Raw genomic sequence first — 15,605 nt, 5'->3', positions numbered from 1 at the left:
CTGTGGAAGTAACTGAGGGGACTACTACTGGTCTCTGATCTTCCTCCTCCACTTGTCCTTCACCTGATCCTTCCCCAGTTGCTACTTCTTCTGCTCCTTCAGGGAAGTTTCCCCCCACATTAACAGGGGTTGTAACCTGTTCTTATGAGCTAATTTTTGCATCCAGACTGTAGAGGTGCCCTGCATATCCACTGTAGCTAACCCTTGCAGGAGGACGTAGAAATAAACGTAAGCTTTGTTGGGACCCCCATGAACTCCTTCTCCCTCACTTCAAGGCTAAGAGGATCCAGTCCAACTGCTCCCCCCCGGTGTCTTACGGCTGCACTTTGAAAATGGTCCTCCAGTGGGGTGTTACTTTCAGAGGGGGTTTCTTTGGAGTGCCGCTCCTAGCTCTCCTCCCATGGTGTGTTGTCTTTTCTTTGCGTTTGTCCTCCATGTGGAGCTTCGCATTTTTCCGGCTCATCCACTCCCCCAATATTTACTCTGACTCCTGACTTCCTGGGCTACATGTAGCCAACGCTGTGTGTCGGCTTCCCCCACTATAGCCATTTTGTCTATCGTCGCTAACCCTTGGAAAATCTACTTGAGAGGACTGGGAAAATGCCTCTAGAAACATGCCACGTTAAGCTACTATTAACTAAAATGACTAGTTTCCATTCCTAACTGAGCCCTCTATCACGAACCGACCCTCGGCCTGCTTCCCAGCTGGCCGCCCTGTTTTCCCTCACCATCACGATTAATTGAATTTTGATTGATTGTTAATGCTAAAATAAAAGAGAGGTTGAATTAGTGGAGGAAGCATTGGGTCTGTAGGAAAAGCATCTCCTGGATTAAACATTGTCAGCGGAGGATAGAGGGGCTGTCGTAAAAGAAATGCTAATAAAGAGGAAACAACTCTCGTTAGTAGTGAAGACCCGCATTAAGGCTTTTTAGGGAGGCAAGTGAGTTGGTTAATTTTGAGTATGGAGGGAATGCAGGAAAAATGCTGGCTTGGAAAGTCAATTAGATCATGCAAGAAACGCGGTACATGAAATAAAAGACAAAGGGCCATATGTAGGTAATTTCTATTTACCGATTCCTAAATACCGAATTTTACCGATTCGGTATTTAAGAATCGGTAAATAGAATGTAGGTAAAAAATCGGTAAATTTTACCGATTCGGTAATATTCGTTATTACAGATTCGGTATTTACCGAATCGGTAATAAGGCATACCTTCCCATTCATTCCTATGGGCCTGGAGGCCCATAGGAATGAATGGGAAGCCATTCACTATTACCGATTCGGTAAATACCAAATCGGTAATAGGGGGAGCATATTCAAGGGTGGCAGGGTGTCACATTGACACCCTGTTGCACCCCTGAATCGTGCATGTGTGCACATGTGGCGCACATACATGCCCTAAGGGCATGTATGTCTGCCACATGGCACTTTTAAAAAAGCACAAAATTGCTTTTGAAAAGGTATTCGGTATTTACCATCAACTTGTAGTTGGTGGTAAATAACGAATCCTTAAACCAAAAATGCACTCACTTGGGTGCTCCCTACATAGGATTTAAGGATTCGGTAATTTACCTATTCGGTATTTTATCGATTTCTTAAAATACCAATTCGGTAAATTACGGAATCCTTAAAACCTGCCTCCTACATTAGAAAGGGCTAAATACCGGTCGGTAACGGGAAAATTACCTATTTTCGGCCGTTACCGACCGGTATTTAGCTATCTACATATGGCCCAAAGTAACTGGTCAAGTCTCGTCAAACACTCTAGATATAGAACCAGCTTTTTAAAGAATTGTCTCTGAGCTATATGTGGATAGCTTAATGGTATCCGAGGTGGAGGACTGGTTAGCGGGGCATCCACTTAAAAAAATGTTAGAGGAGAGGAGAGCTCAGTCACACCAAGATATAGAAATAGAAGAGGTGAGGTGAGGTGAGGAAAGAAGTGATTTCAAGGAAGAGGGGGAAAGCTGTAGGACCGGACGGCTTTCCAAATGAGTTTTATCCTGTTCTAGGAGAGGTGATTGTCCTTTTTTGACTCAACTATTAGGTGAAATATTTGGGGAGTAGGTATCACTTCCACAGTCATGGGGAGAAGCGGTCATCACCTTAATTTTGCCGCCAGGAAAAGACTCCAAATTGTGTGAATCATATAGCCCCATTTCACTTTTAAAATAACGACTGCAAGCTATTTAGTAATATTATGGTCAAAAGATTAAGTTTGGTGGTGGGGACTTTGATTGACAAGGTTCAGAAGGGCTTTATGAAGGGAAGATTTCTCCACAAGCTCAAGCATGAGTTAATTGGCTCTATTGATCTTGCAACTACCTTCGGCTGCCCCTGGCGATTGTCACCTTAGACGTAACTAAGGTGTATGATAGAGTGAACTGGTCCTATTGAATGCCATTCTAAAAATTAAAAACTTGGGGGAGAAATTTATAAGGGTGATCCAAAGAATATATTGCACGCCCTCAGCTAAATTTCTGACTAATGGTGGTACGACAGTAGATTTTAAGATCTTGAGGGAGACTGGACTGGGCTGCCCCCTTTTCCCGAGAAGGGAAGCATTGCACTCCCACACCATTAGGATTGGATATATAGTTATTTTTTTAACTAACCTTCTTCACAGCCCCAGAGGGCCGGTCAAACAATCATGCATACTTTGGGAGGGCAAACACCTCTCCTCAGTGTGCTCAGCCCAGCCCCGACCTGGCTCCAATACCTCGCAGAAAAATACAATGATTATAACGGCTTGCTAATATCATTTTCTTTTTTACACCGCTAAAATAGTGACACTCTTTCGCCTTAGCTGAGGAGCCGTCACAGGTGTATGCATGGGTCTTCCAACTGAAAAATTGTAAACGCCTGCTGAAAGAATCGATATCGAGTGGGAGCCTGTATGAAGCAATGCTCAAAGATGTAAAGGGGGGGTCAAATCTCACTTTTGGTACACATTTGGGGATACAAAGTTCTACAAAACAGTAAAGGTTAAAAGTGCTCCAAGCCATGGCTTACATTTGTGCACAGATTAGGAGAGCCACTAAAGGGTCATATTACAGCAAGTATGCACCAACCTGGGATTCCCCGGGAACACCGGAATGTCTGACGGATAAAGTAGAAATCCGTATTAAGGAAGCAGGAATAGAGAGCTGGGGTCAGTTGATGCAGAAAGGAAAGCTAGTTTTAGACAAAAGCTCTTTTAGTGGTTCCCAGAGGTGCATCTCAGCTTTTAAGATTTGGCAGATCAAGGGGTGGGCCTGTGACCAGAGGCAGTATATAGGGAATTCAGTGGTGTTGGAAGATCGGCTTTGTTTAGGAAGAGAAATCAATAGGGAGGTCTCCTGCTTTTAATGGGTAATCATGGATGAGCTGGACTGGGTTTTCGACCTTCCGGAGGAACTGTGGTGAAGATGTTTGCCACAGCTGCCATTGCGGGATTTATGGCAAGTATCTATGCGTTTGCTTTATACTACAGTCAAACCTGCATATCTTAAGAGGAGCCACCTCTTTTCTAAACATAGAGCTTTCTGGTCCCCAGATTAGTTGTTCAAATTGGCAAAGTCAAGCCTGGTAAGCTGTTAGAAGTGTGGTCTGGAAAGAGCTGATAATGTTCACCTATTTATAGAGTGCCCAGATATTCGGTTGTTCTGGGATGAAGTATGCAAGGTAATCTGCCAAGCTTTCTAGATAGAAATCAAGGTAAATCTTGGAATAATTATTTTTGATAAAGTCAACCCCCCGATGAACCTTAGCAAGAAAAAAGCTATGTTGCTGTTCTATTTTATGCTGCTGGCTAGGAGAGAGATTTGCTAGAAATGGGTTTCAAAGGATGCAGCCATTTTAGCTGATTGTTTGGGATCAGTGAAACAGGTCTGGAGCATGGATACCTCCCAGAAGTCTCAAAGAAAGCCAAAGCTTTGGGGGGCAATTGTCACATGGTTGGAGAGGGCACCTTCGGTATCAAAAAATACCAATGTCCTATGATTAGATCAAACCTCGAACCAGGAACAGGTGCAACAGGGGTTTTGACTTTCTTAATCTCTCAGGCTGGTAAGCTTATAAACTCCCCCGAGTTGGTGCCTAGAGAAAAATGGGGATGATGGTTTTCAAGGCCAGAGCTAAAAAGAAGAAAGGTGAATGAAGACAAATTAAATGCAAATATATAAAAAAATATGGCAACCAGACAGTAGATATAAAATACAGGCTTACAATAACTACAGTCCATCTAAACATGAATAACACATAGTAAATATATTTTTATGTGTACATAGTACTGTCAATATAATGTAAAACATTGGGAGCCACCAAAAATTACATCCGCATTTCCTCTAAAGCCTCCACTTATATAACAGTTGTCGATTTAAGCAGCTTGCACCAGGTCTCCTCTAGATCTTTCATCTCATCATAAATGTGGCTCTGCAAAGCCTCAAGTTCCACATCAGCTCTTTTCTTTTTTCTCCCACCTGATTCAGACAGCTGCTTTTCTCCATTGCATATTGACCCAGCCCTTGCAGTAATAACTTTTTACTCCCTTTATAATTTTCAAGAGGCATATCACAGAAATTAGAGTGATTAATACGAGGGGCAGGGGGAGATCTTGCCTAATAATCCACTACCAATTTTTACCAAACCACTCATCAACCTTAGAAACCCCTTACCTATTGCTTCCCAGGCATCTGTCTTCTCCGTCTACTTCAATTCTCTACAAACATTAGTGATGTCATTCAGAAACATGTTATTCTCATTAATGGTGTCCTGTATGTAAGTACAATATTGCGGAACATGTAGCATGTGTCTTCTTTTGCGAGTAAGTGTGTGAGGAAATGGGGTGTACTATATGGTGTGGTTGTGGGACCTCAGCTTGTAATACACTTGCCAACCCCTTTAGGACCAGTAGTTTTCATTTGTGAAACCCTTAGTGCAACACTGGGTAGCTGCGGCTCTAAGCAGTCCATTTCACACAAAGGAACAAGTGTTAAGCTGTTAAACAGCACCAATACAATTGAAGAAAAAATATTTGAGACGACAAAGAAATCTGACAGCAATTTATAAAAATAGATTAGATTTGTATTTATTTCTTGACTCCAAAATGAAAAGGATCCACAAGAGGGTTCCAGTGATGCAGAATTTACAAGGTACATTAAATATGCTTTGCTTAAGAGCAAACAAGCATGGGCAGATTCAACAAATTTGACATTTCGAACCTTTTTGGATGAAAACTTCGGTAAGTATCAATGCAGCTTTTTTGAGTTACTTTAGGTGACCAAATCTGACAGTGAGCAAGTCAGGGGGACCAGCAGGGTCCTCAGAAACAATTATGTCAAGCAAAGAAGCAGTCTTCAGCTATTTTCAGATGTTGCATCCCATTGCCTTTGACTCCTATGTAAGTGATATTGATGCACGGAATACAAGATGCTGAAGATGCTCCAGAATGCTGTGGATGCAATGAGGTTAACAGAGCCTTCCAATGGCTACTCCTCAGTTCATGAGCTTTGTGAGGCAGTTCTGGCTACAGGAGTTGATGTCCCTCGAAGTCCTCTCTGTCCTGGCAGAAGCCCAATCACCACTGGGGTACCAGTCGCACAGTATCATGGTCACAGTGGAATACTTATGATACTTGCCTTCTGGTCGAGCAAGCTGCACTCTGATGACTTTCCTGAGTTCAGCAGACCTAGGGGCAACTTTGAACATCGGGTCCTGGTCCCTGGTCTGCACAGTGGTTAGGAGCAGTGCTTAGAACATTTGGACTACCAGTGCACCCCAGTAGGCTTGTTCAGATGATGTGACATTGTGCTCAGAACAGGAGGTCAGCCAACTAGCCCTTTGAGTCTCTTGCTTTGGCTGGGCTCTTGAGATGACTTCTCCATGAGCAGGATGCAGCAGGCACAGTCCCTTCCCCTTTGCTAGCCACCAGGTTCAGAAGGTGCAGTTCACTTCGGTGCAGCCTCTCGTTGCCGCGTCCCTCGTGAAGCACGGCAGTCCTTTTTCGGTCCTCTTCTACATTCCAACATTACCTCAGTTCTGGGTACCATGAGCGCATTTTTTATGCCCATAAAATGTCCTCAGGGTGGATGAGGTCAGTAGCCAATGAGCTACTAGGTTCCCTTCCTCCTGATGACCACTTCCTGCAAAGTGTGGCATTTGGCTATCTCAAAATTCTCCATTCTGCCCACTCTTGAAATGACGGGAGCCCCTGCCTCAGTGTGCAGAGCTCCCTAGCCCAACCCAGAAGTGTGTCTAACAAGGAGGCTGCATGCCCCTGAACAACCAGTTTCACAACTAGTTTCTCCCCTCCTTTCTGAGTGCCAGCTTGTCTACCTAAAAAATTGAGCAGCCCCTCTCCCAAGTGTTCACGGTTAGCTTTTTAACAACGGCTTCTCCTTTAAAGCTCGCCTTTTGGGCTTACACCTATGTGGCTTCATGCCAGTGAGAAGTAACTCCTCTCCCTAATGCAGGCTACTATTGTGTCTTTTCCTGGGAGTTGTTTGTACATCTCATCAGAAGGGCAGAAAGCTGTCTCAGGAACAAACCCCATGCACAACCGTGGATGGGCAAGGTGGGTTTAGGGCAAACAGTGGCAACTTTATAAAAGTTGCATACTGCAACAAGTTACATTAATTCCGAACTTGGGCATCAAGTCAGGCTCAACGCAGTGAGTTGATAGATACCTCACAGCATCAACTTCAGTAACCCCAGTAAGAAATTAGTAAAGCTGAGCCTTCAGTTTGTAACTCTGCACTCGCCAATGGGGCTACTAGCTTTTTCCATAGTAGAAATGACAAATAGTTACTGTTGGAACATGAAAAAGTACATGTTCCACATGCCTAATATACAGCACCCTGCACTAGGGCCCATGAAGCATACCTTAGGGGTGACTTACAAGGATTGAAAGGGAAGATTGGGCTTTGCCATTGCTTTAAATTGCAAAGTCGAGTTAGCCATTTAGAACTGCTGTTCCCGTGCAGTGAGCCATGTTTTACCTATTTCACACGCAGGTTGGTAGAGCCAGTGCTGCAATCCATGGGGTGTCTCTGTAATTTATAGGTTTAAGTCAGGGCACAGTTGTAAGGTCAGGGCACAGGCTTTGAGGTCTGGTTAACAGGCCTCGTTGCCCTTTCAGAGTCGAAAAACCAGCAGCATCAGTCCTAAACTTTGGGGGGACCATACAAAAAGAGGCATTTTACTATAAGCTCAGACTTAATAGCAGTTAAAACGCCAGCAGTGTTAGTAGCATGGCGATCCACCAAAGCAGACAGCTGTCTAATCTTCACTTGTTCAAACCTATACCTACAGAAGGAATCATAGCACCAAAAATATCACCTACTACTTGTGAAGCACTACATGCAGGTCCTCCATGAGTTACTAGTCCCATACCATCTATCTCATCTACCGGATACACCTTAGGAAACACTAAGGGCCTGATTATGAGTACGGCGGTCAGAAGATCATCATGTTCATGGTGGCGGTCCAACCGCCTGATTATGACCATGGTGGTCAAACCGCCACCATTGCTAGGATCCTGGATCCCGCAGCGGCAGCGATGGGGAAAGTGGTGGGGATGGGAGACGGTGACGATGCTAGCACTGTCGTCCTAATCACAACCTGCATTTCAGCCAACCTTTTCATGGCAAGGACACTGCCATTAAAAGGTTGGTAGAAAGACAGGGAAGGGGCAAAATGCATGGCGGCACATATTGCACCCCCTCTTATTGCACTGTTGTGCATGCACTGTGTACCATGCACGGCATGGTGCATGGTGCATAGTGCACAAGAGGTGCAAGTGGCAGTGCCACGGCAGCAGCATATGCATCAGGCTCTCTATGAGCCAAAGCAGGCTGCCGCCGTGGCACCTCCAACACAACACTCCCAGCCCGGCTGTGTAATCAGAATACGGAAGTCGGGATGCCGCTGGCTTGGCCGCGTTCTCCTGACCACCACAACAACAGTCTGCCGGTTGGACTGCCAAACTCATAATCGGGCCCTAAATCTAAGTAACAACTACCAATCGAGGTCACAGGAAGTTGGAAACGAGTTCTTCCCACATATATACTAAACACCTGGAATAACAGGATCTTTGCCTAAAAATATTTGGTTACCCATAACCTCTAATCCTGGGCTCTCCAACCTTGTCTATGATAGAAGCTACTTCTAATCGGTGAATATCACCTTGAACTACTCATGAATATTATTACTGTTACAATATGACCACTTCCAATAAGCTTCCAGTTCTTATAGGATCATCGATATTGACCACACTTGCAGGCACACACTCAAGCCATTCTACTCTTCCTTCTACTCTTACTACAGAGGCATAATGCAAAATGATAGGTTCCTCCTGCAGAATGTGATGAGGCGTCCCTGAGTCTTCCATATCTCACAGATATTCATCTATTCATTGAACTTGGGAGGGTTGGGGGTTCCCTGCACCACAGTGACTGCAGGGGCCTCCATTACACCCCTGTCTTACCGCTGTTATTCTTTAATTGTTGAGTATTTATTTATACAGTGTGATTAATAAAATGAGGCCTGCAACATGACCAGACTCAATGCAACTTTGCAAGACTGCGAGCAAAGATAGATGGTCATGCAGGTTGTAGGCTGTTCCACTACCAAGGGCTGTCACAGTGTGTGTTTATCTGTTAGTGTGGGGATATGCTATTTACTGGGCAGTCTGCTACCGCAAGGGTATTAAAATGAGCTTCACTACCTCCTTCAATGTACCCAGACCCTCTCTATGACCTACTGAACTGGACTACCCGTCCAAAAGTTACCTCAGGGAGCTGATGATCTACCAGTAGCTCACATACTATTGGTTGGAGACCCTTGCTCTAATCTCTGTACAAATTCACTCCAATTTACAATCTGAGGGTTCTTTGACCTGTTCCTTTTGCCTCATGAAACTCAACTTTCTCCCAATGCAAATCCAAATTTAACTTTGGATGTATTCCTGCTCCTTTAATCTTTTCTCTTCTTCATCCCAATACATCTTTGCTTCTCTCCTTGACCTCCTCTCAATTAGGGGGGGGGGGGGGGGGACTTAACTCGCGTAAATTCAGTGCAGTGTAATCACATGGAATTTCCTAATAATTCCACAGATTCCACAGAATTGCATGCGAAGAGGAATTCTGCATTGAGCAAAAGTGCCATATGAAAATTAAATGAAATAGCGCGTAATGCAAAACTACACAAACAGCCCCGGCGAGCAGCCCCAACACTCACTAAATGAATTGTTTCTGCCTTAATTTCCCCCTCCCCACAAATTACACTTCATTACGCAAGTGGGCCTATCCATGTAATTATTGGTAATAGTCCATCAAAGAGTAATGGGGAATTACCAAAATTACTCTGAATACTCTGGTGTAATGAAGATTACTACCAGACCTTCTGCCAATCTCTTTCCAGGCCTAGCCAATTTATACGTAGCTCTAGCTTTACTACATTCAGGGATATCAATTTCTGTCACACACCGTAAATAATGACCCTTTCCACAGACTGCTCCAGTATTCAGATTAACATTTTCATACATATGGACATAATTAGGCGCGGGCGGAGAACTCTGCCCTGCCAGCGGAGTCTGCGGAGATTTCCGTACTCCGCGCTATGCTGAGAACGCAGAGTAGGGAAAAAAAACTCAGACTCCGCAGCGGAGCGGAGTTAGCCAGCCTCCCGCCGCTAAATTGGCCCCCGCCACCACCCCAACTAATAATATACTACTGACAACATAATTTAATAAGAATAAAAGTCACTTACCTGTATTGCGGCATCCCAGGCTGCCCTCCTCCTCCTCGCCGTACATCTTGCACGAACTGCGCATGTCAGTAGTATTTTAATTTAGGCGGGGTGGAGGCGGGTGGTGGAGCGGAGTTCCACAGAGTTTCCCCCCAACCCCGTGGACCTCCGCATAGTTGCACTCCGCAAGCTCCGCCCTGGGTTACATATAATCTAAAAGTAAGTCAAAGTTAGAAATGTTTTATTCAAAGCGTCCTTGTCAATAAAACAAACTAATAGTTATACTACACATCAGTGAGTAGAGGATAGGTAAGTGGCGGTATGTCACACCAGAGGTTTCCAAGACAGGTAAGTATGTGCAGATGTAGCAAATGTGTGAGTTTATAAACTTGGAATCCTCATTCAATAATTTGAAGGATATGTTACTTGTGTAATTTACTCAGACCCATCCCTTTGTAAAATGTTCATGTTAAATTTATGTTGTTCTTCTAAACATGCAGAATCAGGTGTAATTTCAGGTGAAGCATACCAAACGGAATACCCACTAATAAACCAATAATTAGTAAAACTAAGGCAATTACCACTATTGTTATTATCATTCTACATCTTTTTGGTGTATTCATTACCATGTTTTTTTTCAATTCAAATCAAAAAGAAAGAAGAAAAATTAAAATCAAAAAGCAGAATTGTACTTGTTGCTTCTACTGTGCAAATCAGAAAACTTTCAGTTTGTTTAATGTAAATCTGGTAGTTCAGTTGACTTCAGTATTATTACGTACAACCTACAGCCGGACACACTAAGAGGACATCTCTATTCTTCGGCTAGGGCCTAACTTCTTTACATGACACCTGGAATACAAAGCATAAATCTTCCCCATGTAGACATATGTCACTTAAATTAAGTCAATCAAAAATGAATCAATCTTTGCTGTGATGGCACAATTCATGGGGATTTTTCAAAAATTCTCTGACGATTCTCAGTCTTATGTGTTCTTGAATCAGGCCCTCTCAGCAAAGTAAGTCCACTGAGGAGCTGAGAATCAGCCCTACTTTCAGCAAAGTAAGTCGACTCAGGAGTTGACTGAGTACCTTCCGTTATAGTCCCGTTGTCTTTTTGTTCTTCTGACTACTAGTTGTTCACTGTCACAGCCACTTTGTTCAATTGGCTAGGTTTATACTCTGATCATTCCTAGGGTGAGTTCCTCTGGCGCAATTGCTCGTAGTCTCTCACCACTTTTCTGCCACCTCTCCTGTCTCTTTACTTTTCTAGCCAAACTATATGTCCCTTCTTCGAAGGTGCAGACCTTCAGTTTTAGCTGCATGGTTCACTGTGGTTACTCTTGACTCATTTGCCAAAGGCTCCTCACTTGTCTTGGTTTGACTTTGACACACTCGCATTTATTCTCCTCCCTCTAACATTTGTTTTGTACTGGAGTTTGACTCTGCAAATCAGTGGTTTTTGTCACAACTTCCTCCCCGGCTTGTCTCACTCTCTTGGTGTGGGAGGTATTACTTCAGTTTGGGGGGCCCTCACATTTCACAGCAGTGTTTATCACAAGGTTGACATAAAAGGGGCCTTGCCAGTGAGGATCCAGGCGGGATTTCCTGGACAGCACCCGGTCCAGTGGAACTAGGTTGTGGCACTGTTCCTGCCTTGGAGGCAGAGTAGCCAAATCAACCTGGTGAGAGACAGAACACATCACATCAGCCAAGCCTTTGCAGTAGTAAAGAATTATATCATCCTCTATATTCACAAGTACAGCAGCTGGCATGGCAGAAAGCCTTATGACTCTCTCCATCAGGATCTTGTCGGGAAGAGTCCAGGCATCCAATCAGAAGTGCTTTGGAGACTCATCAGAACCAGTGGAATGGTGTTGGGCCATTTCAGGGAAGTGGATGTACACACCTTGGCTAGTCTAAACTCCAGCACCCTGTAGACTTGCGTCACAATTACAGATGCCTCTGGCCGAAAGCTACAAGGGAACCTCTGTTCCACCTGTAGTGCTATATACAGCCGTCTCATGATTGTAGAAAGGGCCCTGCCATCTGATTAGAAAGAAACTGGAAAGCTAAAACGAGGGATCAACTCTGTCCGTACTGGCCACTGTGAGACTGCCACACCTCCTGGTCGGGTAGGCTTCCATCCAATAAGTAAAGAGACAGACTACCACCAAGATATAGTGGAATCCATTAAAATGGGCATCTCCACAAAATCTAATTGCATCCTGTTACAGGGGCCATCTGATCGTTCTCTGTCAATCATGGTCACAACTGTACCACTGCCGGCATTTTAGTACTGGCAATAATCCATCAATGACGCAAACTCTCTGCAATAACATGGAAATTGGAATTGTACCAGTAGGTCTTAAAGCGAATGATGATAGCGTCTCTCCCTATATGGGTGGGACCATGGAATTGTCTTGCCATGGGAGACAACATAACATCTGGTAGAATTGTTCTCCCATCTGTCCAAGCCCAAATCTCATCATGATTTCTCACACATACTGACCTAACCCATATCTCTTTTTCTGTTTCTGAGGCTTCATCTTGAATAGCTTTTAACTCTTCCCAAACATCAGTGGTGTTTAACTAAATTCTTGAAACAGCATCACTTTCAGGGTCACATGTGCCTTCTTGATTGAATGTGCAAGACTCAAGAGTGCAGTAGCGTGCCATTTCGTCCTCGTAGCAGTTTTCTGCAGTTACAAAATCACATCTGCTCCTTTGTGCTGCAGATTTTGCGGCGTCTACTTATTAGGCATTTGCAGTGCATCCAAAAGATCCATAACATCATTTCTATTTCTAAAGGGGATTAAAGGAAGTCATGAAATCCCTCTGGGACTACAAATGTCCAAAATTATGGACCATGTCAAACCCATACTGACTATCAGTATAATAGTGCTGGGCGGTAAACTCCGTTCCAACGGCGGAGTTTGCTAAATTTTGATACTCCGCGCTCCACTTGGAGTAAGGCAGAAACCCTGCCAACCGCCATATGGCGGAGTTTACCGTAGCCCACCATTAAAGTGCTCCAGTGTTATGTCAATAGAAATACGCAGCATAAGAAGTTTAAATCTTGGAAAGGAAGTGCTCTCATTATCACCACTGGGTGTCACCATAAGCCTCTACTTAGAAGTCCATTCAAACCACCGCTGAAGAGAAACCACTGCAGGCAGACATATGGCCTTATTATGACTTTGGCCATCACGGAGCCAGGCCACTAAACCGTTGCCCCGCTCCGAGACTGCCAAAGCCATAAAAAATCCCATTAGAGTACCACTTTTAAAGTCTCTGGCAGGCAGTTATTTGGCGGTCCCACTGCTATGGGAACATCAAAGGCAGTTTCTGCAGGGCGTGGACTGTTAATCCATGCCCTGCAGGAACTGGGATGCATGCAGACAGGGGGACACAACATGTTCTCCCCTGCATCCACGCCATGGTGCAGAGGCACAAGGGACCCCTTTGTTTTCTCACCGCATCGTCATGAAGAGTGTGGCGGTGAGGAGTTTCCTCACTTTTCATGACGGTGTGGTGAGGAAACTCCTTAATATGCTTACCGGCCTGCCAAGCATATTGCGTGCTCAAGACCGCCGTAACACCGCTGAACCGTGCAACACCGATGCACGGGGGAGGTTGGACAGCCGGTTCGGCAGTGCCCACATTGCCGCATTGGCTACAGCAGTCTGATGGACCGCAGTAGTCATAATAAGGTCCTTAGATTATTCTGAAAAACACTCTGTCCATTTTAAAACATACTTGCATATACTGTTAGAGTAGGTATCTAATGCATTTTCAAACCATTAAGCATCTAGAGTAATAACAGATCATGTTTGAAATGCAATTCGAATCTTAGCAGCCACCCCATCCTTTCAGGTCAAGCTCTGACTTGAGGGACACCTAGCAACGACTAGTTGAACTGCAGCTTGATGTAATAATTTCAATGCTTTTGCATTTGACTCCTGAGGGACACCTAGTAACGACTAGTTGAACTGCAGCTCTTTGTAGAATTATTTTGATATTCAATACTATAATATTCACTGCCCACTGCTAATCTCGTCCTATAATGCTTTGCAGGGCCTTTGGTTGGGATTGTATTTTTGCCCATAACTGTGCTTGGGGTGGTCCTAAAAGAATGGGACCACCACTGAATCGTTCAGCATGATGTGCTCTTGTTCAATGCATCTGCTTGGTCCTCCCCCTAGGTATGGGGAGACCCCAAAATCATCACCTCTCTCATTGCCTGATATTTTTCATTTACAAAGTTTTGTGAATTGGTTATATGCTGTTTAGCATGTAAAGTTGCTTTATCAAAGCATTTGTGGGTGCAGTTTAGTAGCTGTTACATGGAGGAACAGAGTTTTAGCCTGAATTCTAGTTCATTGCCCAGGGTTAGTGCTATGAACACTTGTTGCCAGTAGTGGTTAATGGCAATACAGTCCCATGCACGGTGCATAAAGTCAGCCTCTTCGGTTCCACATCTATTATTGTCTCTTATTTTAAACCTATACATTTTAGGTGAAGTATAATGTATATGATGTAAAAATGTGTTAATGGATAAAATGTAAGTGGCTACTTGCGGAGATGCGCCCAGTTTGTGTGCAGCAGTACTTCCATTGTTTCTCTGTTATGCGCGCAGTTTGTGTGCAGCAGTACTCCCATTGTTTCTCTGTTAAATCGTATCCCAACCCTGTTTCCCATGCCACACGTGTATTGCAGTGGTCCGATTTAAGGTTGGCCTGTATATTATGATAGAGTAAGGAGGCTACGTGCTGAGGCGTTTTTAGCGGTAGCAGTAAATGTAATGGGCGCTAATATCGGCGTTTCCGCAGGATAGTCCGCCGTGTACTTTTTTATACTTTGTCTTAGTCTCACGTACAAGAAAATTTCCATGGATGTGGGAGTTATTCCGTTAAAGAATTGTTCCCTTGTGCGGAATGTGCCCTCTACATATAAGTTGCCCCAGTTTTGTATGTTAAGTTTGCGTATCATCTGTTTAAAGCCATTTTCTTGCAATATCTGCATATGCGGGTGGTAAAGAAGTGGCAATAAAGGAGAGTATATCATTGGGGCCTCCAGAATTTCACTAATGCGCTGCCATGCTACAGCAGTGCATGCCATTGGTGTAGGATCTTTTTCCCGAGGTTTATGTACAGTGTTAATAGCTCCTGCTAGAGGAATCGGATCAGTGTAGCTTTGTTCAACCGCTATATGTGGCATGTATGGGGGTGGATTGAACCAATAAGCCACATAGTTTGCTTGAGCACATACATAACACAGCTCCAGATTTGGAACTTCAAACCCGCCTTGAGCATATGTCTTAGTGAGCATATCCCCTTTTAATCTTGGCTGCTTGCCTCCCCGTGTCAGACGTATCAGTTCCTTCTTTAGTGCCGTAAAAAAATGTTTACTGGGGTTGTATGGAATATTAATAAATAGATATAGTAGTTTAGGGAGAATGACCATTTTAATACGGGACATCCGTCCTGCAATCGACAGGGGCAGAGATATCCAGCTCGTTATCCAATTAGTTATTGAGTCCAGTGCTGTGCCATAATTAAGCCTCATCAATTCCACCCGGTCCGCTGTTATATGTATACCCAAGTATTTACTATCAGTCTCACACCAGGTGATTGGATACTCTATTGGGCATGCTTTGGTAGCTGATGTCAAAGGGTATATCTGTGATAGAATTTTTTCAGCACAATAACACTATTAATTAATCTCTGGGGGACATATTTTATTATGTTTCAGGCCCCAACTATTTTCCTGATTATACATTCAGGAAATCCAATAAGCAGTAACTTCTTTTTTTATTTTTTTTTTATTATTTTTATTTATGCAGTTTGGACATAATAAGACAAAACAAAAAAGGAATAA

The sequence above is a fragment of the Triturus cristatus genome, chromosome 1_2, assembly GCF_964204655.1.
Source record: "Triturus cristatus chromosome 1_2, aTriCri1.1, whole genome shotgun sequence".
NCBI classification, from domain to species: Eukaryota; Metazoa; Chordata; class Amphibia; order Caudata; family Salamandridae; genus Triturus; species Triturus cristatus.
The sequence above is the reverse complement of the archived record's forward strand: the minus strand, read 5'-3'. Positions refer to the sequence as shown.